The sequence below is a fragment of the Schistocerca nitens genome, chromosome 4, assembly GCF_023898315.1.
Source record: "Schistocerca nitens isolate TAMUIC-IGC-003100 chromosome 4, iqSchNite1.1, whole genome shotgun sequence".
NCBI lineage: Eukaryota > Metazoa > Arthropoda > Insecta > Orthoptera > Acrididae > Schistocerca > Schistocerca nitens.
This window is the reverse complement of record NC_064617.1, coordinates 936,281,119-936,294,639: the sequence shown is the minus strand read 5'-3', so window position 1 is coordinate 936,294,639 and position 13,521 is coordinate 936,281,119. Positions and strand designations below refer to the sequence as shown.

Genomic DNA, 13,521 nt, shown 5'->3' with positions numbered 1-13,521 from the left:
CTAAATCAACGATCACAGCAAAATTTCTTCAAATCTGTATCCCGTTTGCTACAGAATAGATTATAGAATCGTCTTACTCGCTGTCGCCTGCATCGTTCGCTGTGCCATAACATAATTCTGGTTATTTGTCGCAGAAGCAACCGAAACACGAATTCGTGGAGCACGACACACATTTAATGAAAGCTATTACCGTGCAGGCACACGAATTTTTCAAAAGCGATACCGGAAAATGCAGTTCGTTTAAAATCAGAATGACCGTCTTCTCTTTGATTGACTTCGATGCGAACCATGCGTATTTGATAATTTCTGTGTCTGCAGGTGCACTAAATTGATGCAGTATTAACGAATATGTTTTTGTTTAATGTTCCCTCGAAGATATTTCTCTATTAGTTTTATGCAAGTCTTGAGCATTTTGACTTTTTCTCGTGAAAATTTTAACCTGTCTGCAAGAATAAACATCCCAGAGGTAATAAAGTGGAGCACATTTGGGTTTGATAATTTCCACGTCGCAGGTTCCCGCTTTTATGTCCGGTACAAAAATGTGATCGCAAAGTCTCTGATCAATGTGCCCTTCCCACTAACTAATAATGTAAAACATAATTTCGTGTCCAACGTACGGAAGAATGACGCATTTTAATAACTCTTCGCACATCTCTTTCGTGAACTACCCTGATTTCGTGCAGGTCAAAATCAAAAAATGGCTCTGAGCACTATGGGACTTAACATCTGTGGTCACAGTTCCCTAGAACTTAGAACTACTTAAACCTAACTAACCTGAGGACATCACACACATCCATGCCCGAGGCAGGATTCGAACCTGCGACCGTAGCGGTCACGCGGTTCCAGACTGAAGCGCCTAGAACCGCACGGCCACACCGGCCGGCCAGGTCAAAATCACATTTTATAATTTGAGTCAGCTCGTCAACTCTTTTTTGATCAGTCCGTTCAAATTTTCTGGATGGTTCGTGCATAGATAAGAAAACGTAAGGGAATATCTTTCCTGACTCATAGTGCAGTGTGTTGTGAAGGAATGACTAATCTCGTTCAAATCTTTTTTCTGCACAGGGACTGTTTCGCTCCCTGTTCCGCGAGGTATTATGCGCTTATGAAATACTGATAATAGTAATGCCCTTGTAAAAATAGTTTCGTGGCCATAACACAGTCGAATCCTTTTGTTTTTATACCTTAGAAAATTTCACTGCACCCCTCAGGGAGTAATTACTTCAGGTTGAGAACCACTGCCGTAGAGGGAGGAGTAGTGAAGGAACTTCGCGAGAGGACCGTTGCAAGAGTCGGTGACCATCGCATGACCCAGGCAAAAGAAGGAAGTTCTTGTAGTTACAAATGCAGTAAGGACTGTAAGATCGAACCACTACAGACTCTTAGCTGTGGAAAAGGCTTGCCAGTATTTTGCGTAGCATGAACGGTACAATTTTTGTATGAAATGTAAGCGCAGTCAGTGGTAATCATTTCCGAAGTCGTCATTCCCTGGAATAGTATCCAAGTCCTACTGCCCTGTATTCCGATCGCCATATCCATAAACAATGATTTTTGGCAGTTAACTGGATTTATTAATGTTACCGGAAAATAAATTAAAATCCTGCCGAAATTTGAAGGTACCGATTGATTCCAAGTAATTAAAAAAATCGTTATGCCTTATGCCTTGGTGAAAGTCTTTCAACTGGACGCTACTTCGGCGACTTGCGTGTACTTGAGCCAACGGCGCTCGGTTTTCTGACGGTCACCCATCGAAGTACCAACCGGATACAGTGTTGCTTAATTTGGAAAAGGGGCGAAAATGCAACTCGTTGGTCCACACTATAGAGGATTTTGAAAAATCAAACATATTAACTCAAATATGAATAACAACAGAAGTAAAATCTTTGAAGTTGATGTCCGCAAGATCTATTGGAAAGAACATTATCTGGCGAAATTCAGTGATTTCTATTTTTATTATGTGAATTATTTCGTTTTTTTGTGCATATTGTGATTTTTCGTACGGATATTTTGGATACTACACTGCAGCGTTACAGCAGTTACGTATCTACAGAAATTATTAATTCGATTAAGGAATATTGTTAAGAATATTTCGGTATTTCGGAAGAATTGTCTGTTAAAATGCGTAACAGTGAGGTAAAGTAATTTCATAATTGACGCGTCACATAATGTAGTTATCCATTCATTTAATATTCTATTAATCACCGGATTAAATAATTCTATAATTTTTTATTATGAATTCAGACATATCGAAATTTTAGCATCCCCTCAGAATAAAATTTGCTTCCACACGAGTAGTGTCTGTTTTTACCGAATGAGTATAATTAATTGTAATGTGAACATAATTCTGTTCATAACTAATCAGTTCAAAAACAAGTTGTCCACTTTAGGACTGGGCCACCGTATTTTCTTTTTCGTTGATATATTGGTATGTTACTGCCATACGAATAATATTCAGCCATAATCCTAGCTAACCAATATCAATTCATCTTTGTAATTACGATTCCTTTAAGTAAGTGTTTACTAAGACAGTACGATAAACAGCCATTCAGGAGACTAGTTATAGTACCTCCCCGTATCGTTTTGGACAAAATATTCGGAAGTGATGCCGTACAGAATTACTAAGTGTATGTGTTCACAGCTAATTAAACAGAACAAAGTGAAGGGTTTGCGGCGAACAGTGTGGTCCAACGAGTTGCATTTTGGCCTATTTTCCAAATACAGCAAGGCGTCGAGTACACCGCTGGAACAATGAAGCGTTTAACCTCCAGTGAGTGGAAGGAGTAGATCAAGCCATAGGTGTTTCTATGATCTTTTGGGAGGTGCTTTTCGTACCATAACTTGTGTCTACTCATTCAAGTTATTATGAACGTGCATCAGAATGTTATTACAATATTTTTGATGACAAAGTGTTGCACTTTCCTCTAAATCTTCATTATGAGCATGCCGCGGGCACTCCCAACTTCCAAGATGACAACAGCTAAACGTCTACACACAAACACACACACACACACACACACACACACACACACACACACACACACACACACACACACACTGTCGTACTTCGACTGTTCCGCTAATCGTCGGATCTTAAGCCCATATAATGTCTGTAACTATTTGGAATAGTGGATAAAATTTAGTACCCAACATTCCCAGAATTTGGTAGATCTACGGAATCTCATCATCAATATGTGGCTACAGTTAGATGAAGACTAGAGGTGGTGTGGTATTAATTTAAACTGATGTGTCCTGGGCTTGACTAATTTCTGTCTAGTGCACTTATTTTCTTAACAGTTCAACATATCGAACCAAAGTTTACGGCAAGTGCCAGTTTGCAGACGAGCACGTAATTTTGCCACAAAAATTAAGTCTTGTACCAACTGAGATGGTGTAGCACTTGTCTTTTATAGTGGAATGGTATATTTAACACTATATGAAAGATCTTGAAAATATTGATGCATCTTTTACTGTGGATCTGAAACGCCTGACGAAAGTTCATAAAAATATGCTAGCATTGACAGGTAAGGCTGCCGGGACCCGCTGTTGCGGAGCTTTACATCAACATCTATATCCCTTCTCTGGAAACCACAATGAAGTGGATCGCAAAGGGTAGTTGATGAAATAATTCCTTTTCATATCCAGCCAGTCCAAAAGTTATGAGACTGTACTAATAAAAGTATACCTACTCTGAAGGGTACTGTGGTGATGAACAAACAGAAACTTGAATTACAGATTGTTGCAACATCCACGATATTCGCCACAGATGGGACCCAGCAATGGCTCTGTTGGATGACGATAGGTTCGGGTTTAGGAAAGGTAAAGGCACCAGAGCGTCTGTCCTGTTGTTACAATTGATAATGAGTTTAACAAAAATCAGATCTTACGGCTTAGAAAAATAGTGTGATAATATAAAATGTTGCAAGATGGTTGAAATCCTCACAAAAACTGATATAAGTAATGCGGACGTAGAGGTATTATAGTATACAATACGTGTAAGAACAAACAGTAGGAAAGTAAGTCCAAGAGAGAAGTGCTCGGTTTAAAATTGGAAAAAGGTGGAGCTGTAGTCCGTTCCCCTATCTTTCAACCTGGATATCCAATAACCCATGTAGACAGTAAAAGAATCGTTCAGGACGAAAAGATACAATGACAATATTCGCTGTTGACTTTGATATCCTCCGCGAAACAGAGGAACAGTTACAACTGCTGACTGGAGTGAGCAGTATATAGGAAAAGAATACAGGCTGCAAGTAAAAGAAGGACAAAAATATTAACGAGCAACGTAAATGAGATTAGCGATGAACATAACATTAATTTTTATTTAATTGTTTTGATTGTATAGCTTTTTGATTAGAATTGCTAGTTTGGAACCTGCAACAGCGATCTTCACATTCTGCTACCATGCAACTAGTCATAACATGCAAAAATAAGACAAGTAAAAACTGTCACGTGTGCATCAGCTAGTCATATACAGGGTGGTCCATTTACAGTGACCTGGCCAAATATCTCACGAAATAAGCATCAAACGAAGAAACTACACAGAACGAAACTCGTCTAGCTTGAAGGGGGAAACCAGATGGCGCTATGGTTGGCCCGCTAGATGGCGCTGCCATAAGTTAAACGGATATAAATTGCGTTTTTTTGAAATTGGAACCCCCATTTTTATTACATATTCGTGTAGTACGTAAAGAAATATGAATGTTTTAGTTTGACCACTTTTTTCGCTTTGTGATAGATGGCGCTGCAATAGTCACAAACAAAGTACCGGGTATCACGTAACATACCGCCATTGCGGACGGTATTTGCTTCGTGATACATTACCCGTGTTAAAATGGATCGTTTACCAATTGCGGAAAAAGTCGATATCGTGTTGATGTATGGCTATTATGATCAAAATGCCCAACGGGCGTGTGCTATGTATGCTGCTCGGTATCTTGGACGACATCTTCCGAGTGTCCGGACCGTTCGCCGGATAGTTACGTTATTTAAGGAAACAGGAAGGGTTCAGGCACGTGTGAAACGTCAACCACGACCTGCAACAAATGATGATGCCCAAGTAGGTGTTTTAGCTGCTGTCGCGGCTAATCCGCACATCAGTAGCACACAAATTGCGCGAGAATCGGGAATCTCAAAAACGTCGGTTTTGAGAATGCTACATCAACATCGATTGCACCCGAACCATATTTCTATGCACCAGGAATTGCATGGCGACGACTTTGAACGTCGTGTACAGTTCTGCCACTGGGCACAAGAGAAATTACGGGACGATGACAGATTTTTTGCACGCGTTCTATTTAGCGACGAAGCGTCATTCACCAACAGCGATAACGTAAACCGGCATAATATGCACTATTGGCCAACGGAAAATCCACGATGGCTGCGACAAGTGGAACAACAGCGACCTTGGTGGGTTAATTTATGGTGCAGCATTATGGGAGGAAGGATAATTGACCCCCATTTTATCGATGGCAATCTAAATGGTGCAGTGTATGCTGATTTCCTACGTAATATTCTACCGATGTTACTACAAGATGTTTCACTGCATAGCAGAATGGCGATGTACTTCCAACATGAAGGATGTGCAGCACATAGCTCGCGTGCGGTTGAAGCGGTATTGAATAGCGTATTTCATGAGAGGTGCATTGGTCGTCGAAGCACCATACCATGGCCGGCACGTTCACCGGATCTGACGTCCCCAGATTTCTTTCTGGGGGGAATGTTGAAGGATAATTGCTATCGTGATCCACCGACAACGCCTGACAACATGCGTCAGCGCACTGTCAATTCATGTGCGAACATTACGGGAGGCGAACTACTCGCTGTTGAGAGGAATGTCGTTACAGGTATTGCCAAATGCATTGAGGTTGACGGACATCATATTCAGCATTTATTGCATTATGTGGTATTTAAAAAAAAAAGTTTTAAATGGCTATGAGCACTGTGTGATTTAACATCTGTGTTCATCAGTCCCCTAGAACTTAGAACTACTTAAACCTAACTAACCTAAGGACATCACACACATCCATGCCCGAGGCAGGATTCAAACCTGCGACCGTAGCGGTCACGCGGTTCCAGACTGAAGCGCCTATAACTGCACGGCCACACAGGCCGGCTGTGGTATTTACAGGTAATCACGCTGTAACAGCATACGTTCTTAGAAATGATAAGTTCACAAAGGTACATGATTACATTGGAACAACCGAAAAAAAATGTTCAAACGTACCTAAGTTTTGTATTTCAATTTAAAAAATCTACCTGTTAGCAACTGTTCGTCTAAATTTGTGAGCCATATGTTTGTGACTATTACAGCGCCATCTATCACAAAGCGAAAAAAGTGGCCCAACTAAAATATTGATATTTCTTTACGTACTACACGAATATGTAATAAAAAATGGGGGTTCCTATCTTAAAAAAACGCAGTTGATATCCGTTTGACCTATGACAGCGCCATCTAGAGGGCCAACCACAGCGCCATGTGGTTTCCCCCTTCAAGCTAGACAAGTTTCGTTCTTTGCAGTTTTTTCCTTTGACGCTTATTTCGTGAGATATTTGGCCCGGTCACGATCAATGGACCACCCTGTATAGGATGCAGAGCAATCCTAGAGGTCGTTGACGCATGCGTAACGTACAGATAATAATACAAGTGATTAAAAGGAAACTCATTGAAAAGTACAGTTTTGTAAAGTATTCTCAGTTGAATATAAGAAAGATTTAATCTGATCAGATTGTAACAAAATGTTTAAAAATAAAAAATTAATTACAGAAACAATTCTAAAATTGAATACAGTCTCAGTATTTTTTCCTTTTTTTCACTTGATTCTTAGTTCATCCCCCTCGCCTCATATGGCGGGGAGTGAGCTGTCAGCGGGACAATGAATGAAGAACAAAATTTGGGGCTGTTATTCTATTTTAAACTAAAAATCAAGAAAGTATAGCTGAAAAAACGAAAACATATACATTTAAAAAACATCACAAAAATGTGAAATTCTTCTGATAATAAAATACTGAAACACTGCACTTTCACTTAGAACCTGAAGGATCTGCACTGGGTGAGAATTATTGTCGGAGGAGAGAGTATATTCCGTAAGGATGAAGGGTGAGGGTAAAGAGATAGGGCCTGTTGGGTAGTGAAACGATGGAGATGATAGATAGGAGGTGAGATGGATAGTGGGAATACAGACGGAGGGAAAGACAGAGGGTGGGGCGTAGTGTGATGTGTGGGGAAGGTAGAGGCTACAAGAGGAAAGGGATAGGGATGGATGGAAAAGTAGAGAGGGATCCCTGATGTGGAGTGGGATTATTGGGGAAGAGTTAATGTTGGTATTAGGCATAAATATCAGAGCAGACATCAGTGTCTGGGAGAGACGGTTGGTTGACGTTCTGTTGAAAGACGATATGGAGTGTTTGTGGGTGAGGGATTGACGGATGTGTTTCTGAAGGTGCTGTAGCATTCCAGGGTTGGTGATCGGAGGGGGAGACAATGGGGTTATTGGAATCTAGTTTTCAGGTAGTATAGGAGATGAAGAGGTGTTCCTTGTCGTTGAGAAGGGTGCGAGTTTGATAAGATGGTACAGAATTCAAGTGGGAGAAGGTAAATGGATTCAGAAAGTGAGACGGAGTGCATGGCGTTCGAAGGTTTGGAGGGACTTATAAAACTTGGGTGGGCAGATAACCATGCAGCATACGACTAGCAGAGTATGGGTAGGATCAGGGTTTTGTAGATGTGGAGAATAGTGGAGGGGTGTAGATCTCAAGTTCGGCCTGTTAGTAATTTTAGTTTGTTATGGACTTGAATGGTTAGTTGGCGAGGTATCCAAGTTAGCTGCCAGTCGATTGTTAGTCCAAGGCATTTTATGTGTTAATTGATTGGATAGGACAGTCATAAATGGTGAGGTGGAAGTCGTGGAGGCGGAAGTTGAGGACGATTCGTTGTAAAATTATTGCTTGGGTTTTTGAAGCGTCGATTCTGGGAACCATTGGTTACGCCAGGAGGTAAACTGATTGAGATGGACTTAGAGGGATCATTGGGATTTCTGAAGTGTAGGATAGAGGACGAGGAATGCGGTGTCATCAGCATACTGAAGGAGGTGGGATGGTGGGAGCATTTTGGGCATATCAGCAGTGTAGATGAGATAAAGGAGAGGAGAGAGGACAGAGCCTGGGACCCATGGGGGATGGAAGGTACGGGAATTGATATTGTTGATAGTGACAAAGGAGGGGCGAGCGGAGAGGAGAGATGCAATAAAGCGGACACAGTTACTTAAAAGGGCTCAGGTCTGGAGTTTGGAAAGGGACTGGAATGCCATACGTGGCCATACCCTTTCTCTAGGACGAGGGAGACAAAAATAGCGGATTTATGGGAGCTGAGTTGGTGTTATAGGATATGGGTGAGATGCAGAAGCCGGTGATCAGAGGAGAAACTGGGACATAAGCCACACTGGTTGATGGGAAGGAGGTGCTGTTGGTTCAGGCGCTGATCCATGCGTTGGGAGAGGATGGATTCGAAGACATTGCTAAACAGTCAGATGAGGCATATTGGGCGGAAGGAGGAAGTATCTGTAGAAGGTTTGTGCAGTTTGAAGAAAAGTAGAATTTTGGAGGTTTTCGATTGTTAAGGATAGTAGCCTATGGAGAAGACAGTGGTGTAAAGCAGCACGGGCGCGGCCCATTTGTGGGCCGTGAGCGGCGTGGCACTGCGTCATGAGGGCTGGTCGCGAGTTGAAGAAAAGATAAAAATTATTGGGAGTTTCAGTATTTCATCTGCTAGTCGCCAAAGTCAGAGAGTTGAAACAGGAATTGAAATAACCTGTCGCTATTCTATACCACTCACAAGAGAGTGGTCGATTCTGTCATGTCGAAACCTTAACTGTTCTCTTTTTTATAACCCCCCCCCCACACACACACACACACACATACACAGGAAGAATAGATCAAAGAAGCCGCTAAGACGGACAGCCAGTATTTTTCTACATGTAGAAAATCACCAACATCGTTTGTCACCAGGCGGCTGGAACTGTACACCAGTACAGACTGCGCTGCAGGGCTTGTGCGTGGCATTAGCTGATTTCTCATGGCATCACTACATGGCAAGCCACAACCCGATCGTAATTTATCGAGTTGGTAGTTTCTCGGCCTCAATTTTTCGCAAGAACGACTCGCTTGCATTTCTTCATTTAATATCCTGACACAAGAAGTCCATGGCTAAGATTATGAGCGATCTTTCTCGGATTTATTCCTACTGGAATGAAAGAAGCAACCATGGTCCTTTTTAAGCAGTCATCCTGGCATTTTCATGGAGTGACCTGAGTGACTGCTGAAAAGCGATATATGCGAGGCCAACGCTAGAATTGAACATGGGTCTCTTAAATGCGAGTTGAGATCGTTAGCCACTGCACCACTTCGCTCAATTCCCGTGCAAATATGTTTGAATTGCTGTTCACTAAGACTCTTGATGTGTTTTTTCGACCAACTATGTGAATGATCCTTTTCAACTTTACTTTTTGTGAAAAGTAAGTACAGGAATAGACAAGCGTAGATAATGATTTGAGGCTAAAATTAACCAATCTTTATTCGAAATATTGACTATTTCGTGGATGACAAATAATGTCAAATTTCCCATTGAGTTCTTTTTAACATTGACCATTCGAGTGCGAGTTTTCATGTAGTTGCGACGGCTAAGTAAATATTATAAAATTATTTTCTTTGTAAAGGATATAAATATTTTTCAATCCTATTTGTACAGTACAATTTATTAATTAAGCCTACTGAACACATACACACATACACACACACGTACACACCCAAGTGCTCGTCTGTGTGTGTGCGTGTGTCTGTTTATAATTTTTACCTTTTTATTCAATTACTGGGCCTCGTAAGTTGTTTTTTTTTTCCAAAATAGGTGGTCTGCATCATTAAAAAGGTTGCGAACTGCTGGTGTTGAGGGTTGCTGGTGTGACTAGAAAGAAGAGGGGCCATATCGTGACAGGTTGAAGTGTTGCGTTTTTTTGTGGCGTACTTGTTTTATACCGTGTGCTGCGGTTCGTGTATTTAATTCTGTTTGTGGTATGTTGTCCAAGTACTGCAAACAGGGAACCACGGGTGGGACAGAGCTATTTGTGCGTTCATGGATGATAAGAAAAAGTGTGTAATCAAAATGTGGGTCATCAGGGATGGAGAATGTGCCACAGAGATTGTATGCAAAATGCTTAACGTTGCTCAGGTTGTTAGGCGGAGAGGTTTCACACTTTATTTACTGCTCTATATTTACGGGCGTGGGGCACACAAAGGGGTCCTTTCTACTGTAGGAATGGTAGGTGTGTTTTTTTTACTGTGATTCATACTAAAAGTGATGAAATATAGTGTCCTGCAGATGCAGCTTCATTATCCGCCAGGATGGATCCTGGCCATTTATATCTGAGCCATCGTTGGGGAAAAATTGTGCCTACTGTCGCTAATTGATGAGTGGCGTGACGTAGCGCATCGATCCTCTCAAACAGCTTTTAGGCGCAGGGATATTTCGGGAGTTCCGTTCCCCTTATCCTTCATGTGCTGTGAGCGCCCATAGAAGAAATTTGTTTTGTATTACTTGGAGCTCCTTGAAACTGACGTGACGCCTCTAAATTCAGTGGTATAATGGACGAAGACGGAATTAACTTCGAGAACATGTATATTGTCCTGTTTCTCGTAATTCAGTTTATATTTAGATTAGGACAGTAAGTAATAAAAATGAAAATGAAATGTGAGCGGACGCGAAGTAGCCGAAAGAAGTGAATTACGACCATATTTCAATAAAATAAATAACAGTTGATATAATTTTTAGTGGGAAGGTAGTGAAATGGAGCGATGGTCGGTAGATAGCGCGATTTACTCGTCGTAGTCTGATGTTACTTTCTCTTGGCTTCAGTTCCAGTTGTGCTATTCAAGGTAGCGGGCATTCCTGCGAGGAATGGCGCCCTGCCTCAAGTGCCGTAGGTCGTGTTATTTTTACATGTTGTGACTTTCTGCAGTGCAGCAGAATGAGAGATATGTGGTTTTTTTATTATAACTTGTGGCATTTGTTTTTAATCTCTTAATGTATTAGCTAGTAATGCACTTTATTTTACTTCTATTGTAGAATCTGACAATGGCTATTCCATAGTCGAAACGGTAAGTCTGTTCAAAAAGATATGCGATGAAGACAATTAAATAAAAATCATGCACAGAATAATCACTCTCCAAATGGTCATTTATACGAAATTCTGTTCACTCAACATTAAAACTGAGGAACAGCAATGTGAAGGAGTTCTGCTACGTAGGAAGCAAGCTAAGAAATTACAGACGAAGCCGATTAGAACAAACAAACATATCATTTCCCGCCAAACTAAGTGTGTTAGCATGAAGCATACGGTAGATATTAATCTGACAAATAAATTTAAAAGAATGTGCGTCTGGAGAGCAGCACTGTATGAAAGTGAATCATGGAATGTGGAAAAACGGGGAGAGGAGACAACTGAAGCGTTATGTATAAAGTCTTACAGAAGGATACCGAAAATAATGTTGTTGTTGTTGTTGTTGTGGTCTTCAGTCCTGAGACTGGTTTGATGCAGCTCTCCATGCTACTCTATCCTGTGCAAGCTTCTTCATCTCCCAGTACCTACTGCAACCTACATCCTTCTGAATCTGCTTAGTATATTCATCTCTTGGTCTCCCTCTACGATTTTTACCCTCCACGCTGCCCTCCAATGCTAAATTTGTGATCCCCTGATGCCTCAAAACATGTCCTACCAACCGATCCCTTCTTCTAGTCAAGTTGTGCCACAAACTTCTCTTCTCCCCAATCCTATTCAGTACCTCCTCATTAGTTACGTGATCTACCCACCTTATCTTCAGCATTCTTCTGTAGCACCACATTTCGAAAGCTTCTATTCTCTTCTTGTCCAAACTAGTTATCGTCCATGTTTCACTTCCATACATGGCTACACTCCATACAAATACTTTCAGAAACGACTTCCCGACACTTAAATCTATACTCGATGTTAAAAAATTTCTCTTTCTCAGAAACACTTTCCTTGCCATTGCCAGCCTACATTTAATATCCTCTCTACTTCGACCATCATCAGTTATTTTACTCCCCAAATAGCAAAACTCCTTTACTACTTTAAGTGTCTCATTTCCTAATCTAATTCCCTCAGCATCATCCGATTTAATTTGACTACATTCCATTACCCTCGTTTTGCTTTTGTTGATGTTCATCTTATATCCTCCTTTCAAGACACTATCCATTCCGTTCAACTGCTCTTCCAAGTCCTTTGCTGTCTCTGACAGAATTACAATGTCATCGGCGAACCTCAAAGTTTTTACTTCTTCTCCATGAACTTTAATACCTACTCCGAATTTTTCTTTTGTTTCCTTTACTGCTTGCTCAATATACAGATTGAATAACATCGGGGAGAGGCTACAACCCTGTCTCACTCCTTTCCCAACCACTGCTTCCCTTTCATGCCCCTCGACTCTTATAACTGCCATCTAGTTTCTGTACAAATTGTAAATAGCCTTTCGCTCCCTGTATTTTACCCCTGCCACCTTTAGAATTTGAAAGAGAGTATTCCAGTCAACATTGTCAAAAGCTTTCTCTAAGTCTACAAATGCTAGAAACATAGAAAATAATGTGGAATCACAAAATAATAAATGCTTACGTTCTCCGCAGAATCGATGGGGAAAAGAACATGTGGAAAATCCTAACTATAAGGAGGGAGAGTATGATTGGACATGTGTGTAGATAAGAGGAGATAAGTTCCAGGAAGCTAGAGGGAAAACATCATTGGGAAAGAGACTTAAACATGAACAATGAAATATCCACGACTATATTTTATTCAGAACAATATTCATGACAGCATTGTGTGTGGAATTTGAGCGTGCAGTCTCGGGTTATTAATAAAAAAGGACTTCATCGGTACTAAAATAATAATAAATAATTATTGTCAGTGGCATAATTTAATTTTCTGTCAAAATTATATCTCAGACAATACTCATGGAAGAAGGTAATGGAAGTCTTCATCTTTTGTTACCTATAATTTTTCTAGAATAATCCTTCTTCTTGAAACTTCCTGCCAGATTAAAACTGTACGCTGGACAGAGACTCGAACTCGGGACCTTTGCCTTTGGCGGGCAAGTGCTCTACCATCTTAGCCAGTTCTGCAAGGTATGCAGGAGAGCTTCTGTGAAGTTTGGAAGGTAGGAGACGAGGTACTGGCGGAATTAGAGCTGTGAGGACGGGTCATGAGTCGTGCTTGGGTAGCTCAGATGCTTCGCTGCCCTCTGTAATAAAAAACTGAGTCAACGGCTCACCACTGAATTTGAAAAGGTGTCCTGGGACATCCGCACCGAACAAATACAACGAACAACATCGAACAAAATGAGAAAAAAGGAAAAAAAGATGATAGAGCACTTGCCCGCGAAAGGCAAAGGTCCCGAGTTCGAGTCTCGGTCCAGCACACAGTTTTAATCTGCCAGGAAGTTTCATATCAGCACACACTCCGCTGC

General features: G+C 41.1%; 1 protein-coding gene across 2 annotated transcripts in view; it reads right to left on the bottom strand.

Annotated features, from left to right (window-relative positions):
* Nucleotides 1–13,521, bottom strand: part of LOC126253575 (serine/threonine-protein kinase meng-po) — a 354,496-nt gene that overhangs the window by 315,021 nt on the left and 25,954 nt on the right. The gene's annotated exons all lie outside the window — the stretch shown is intronic.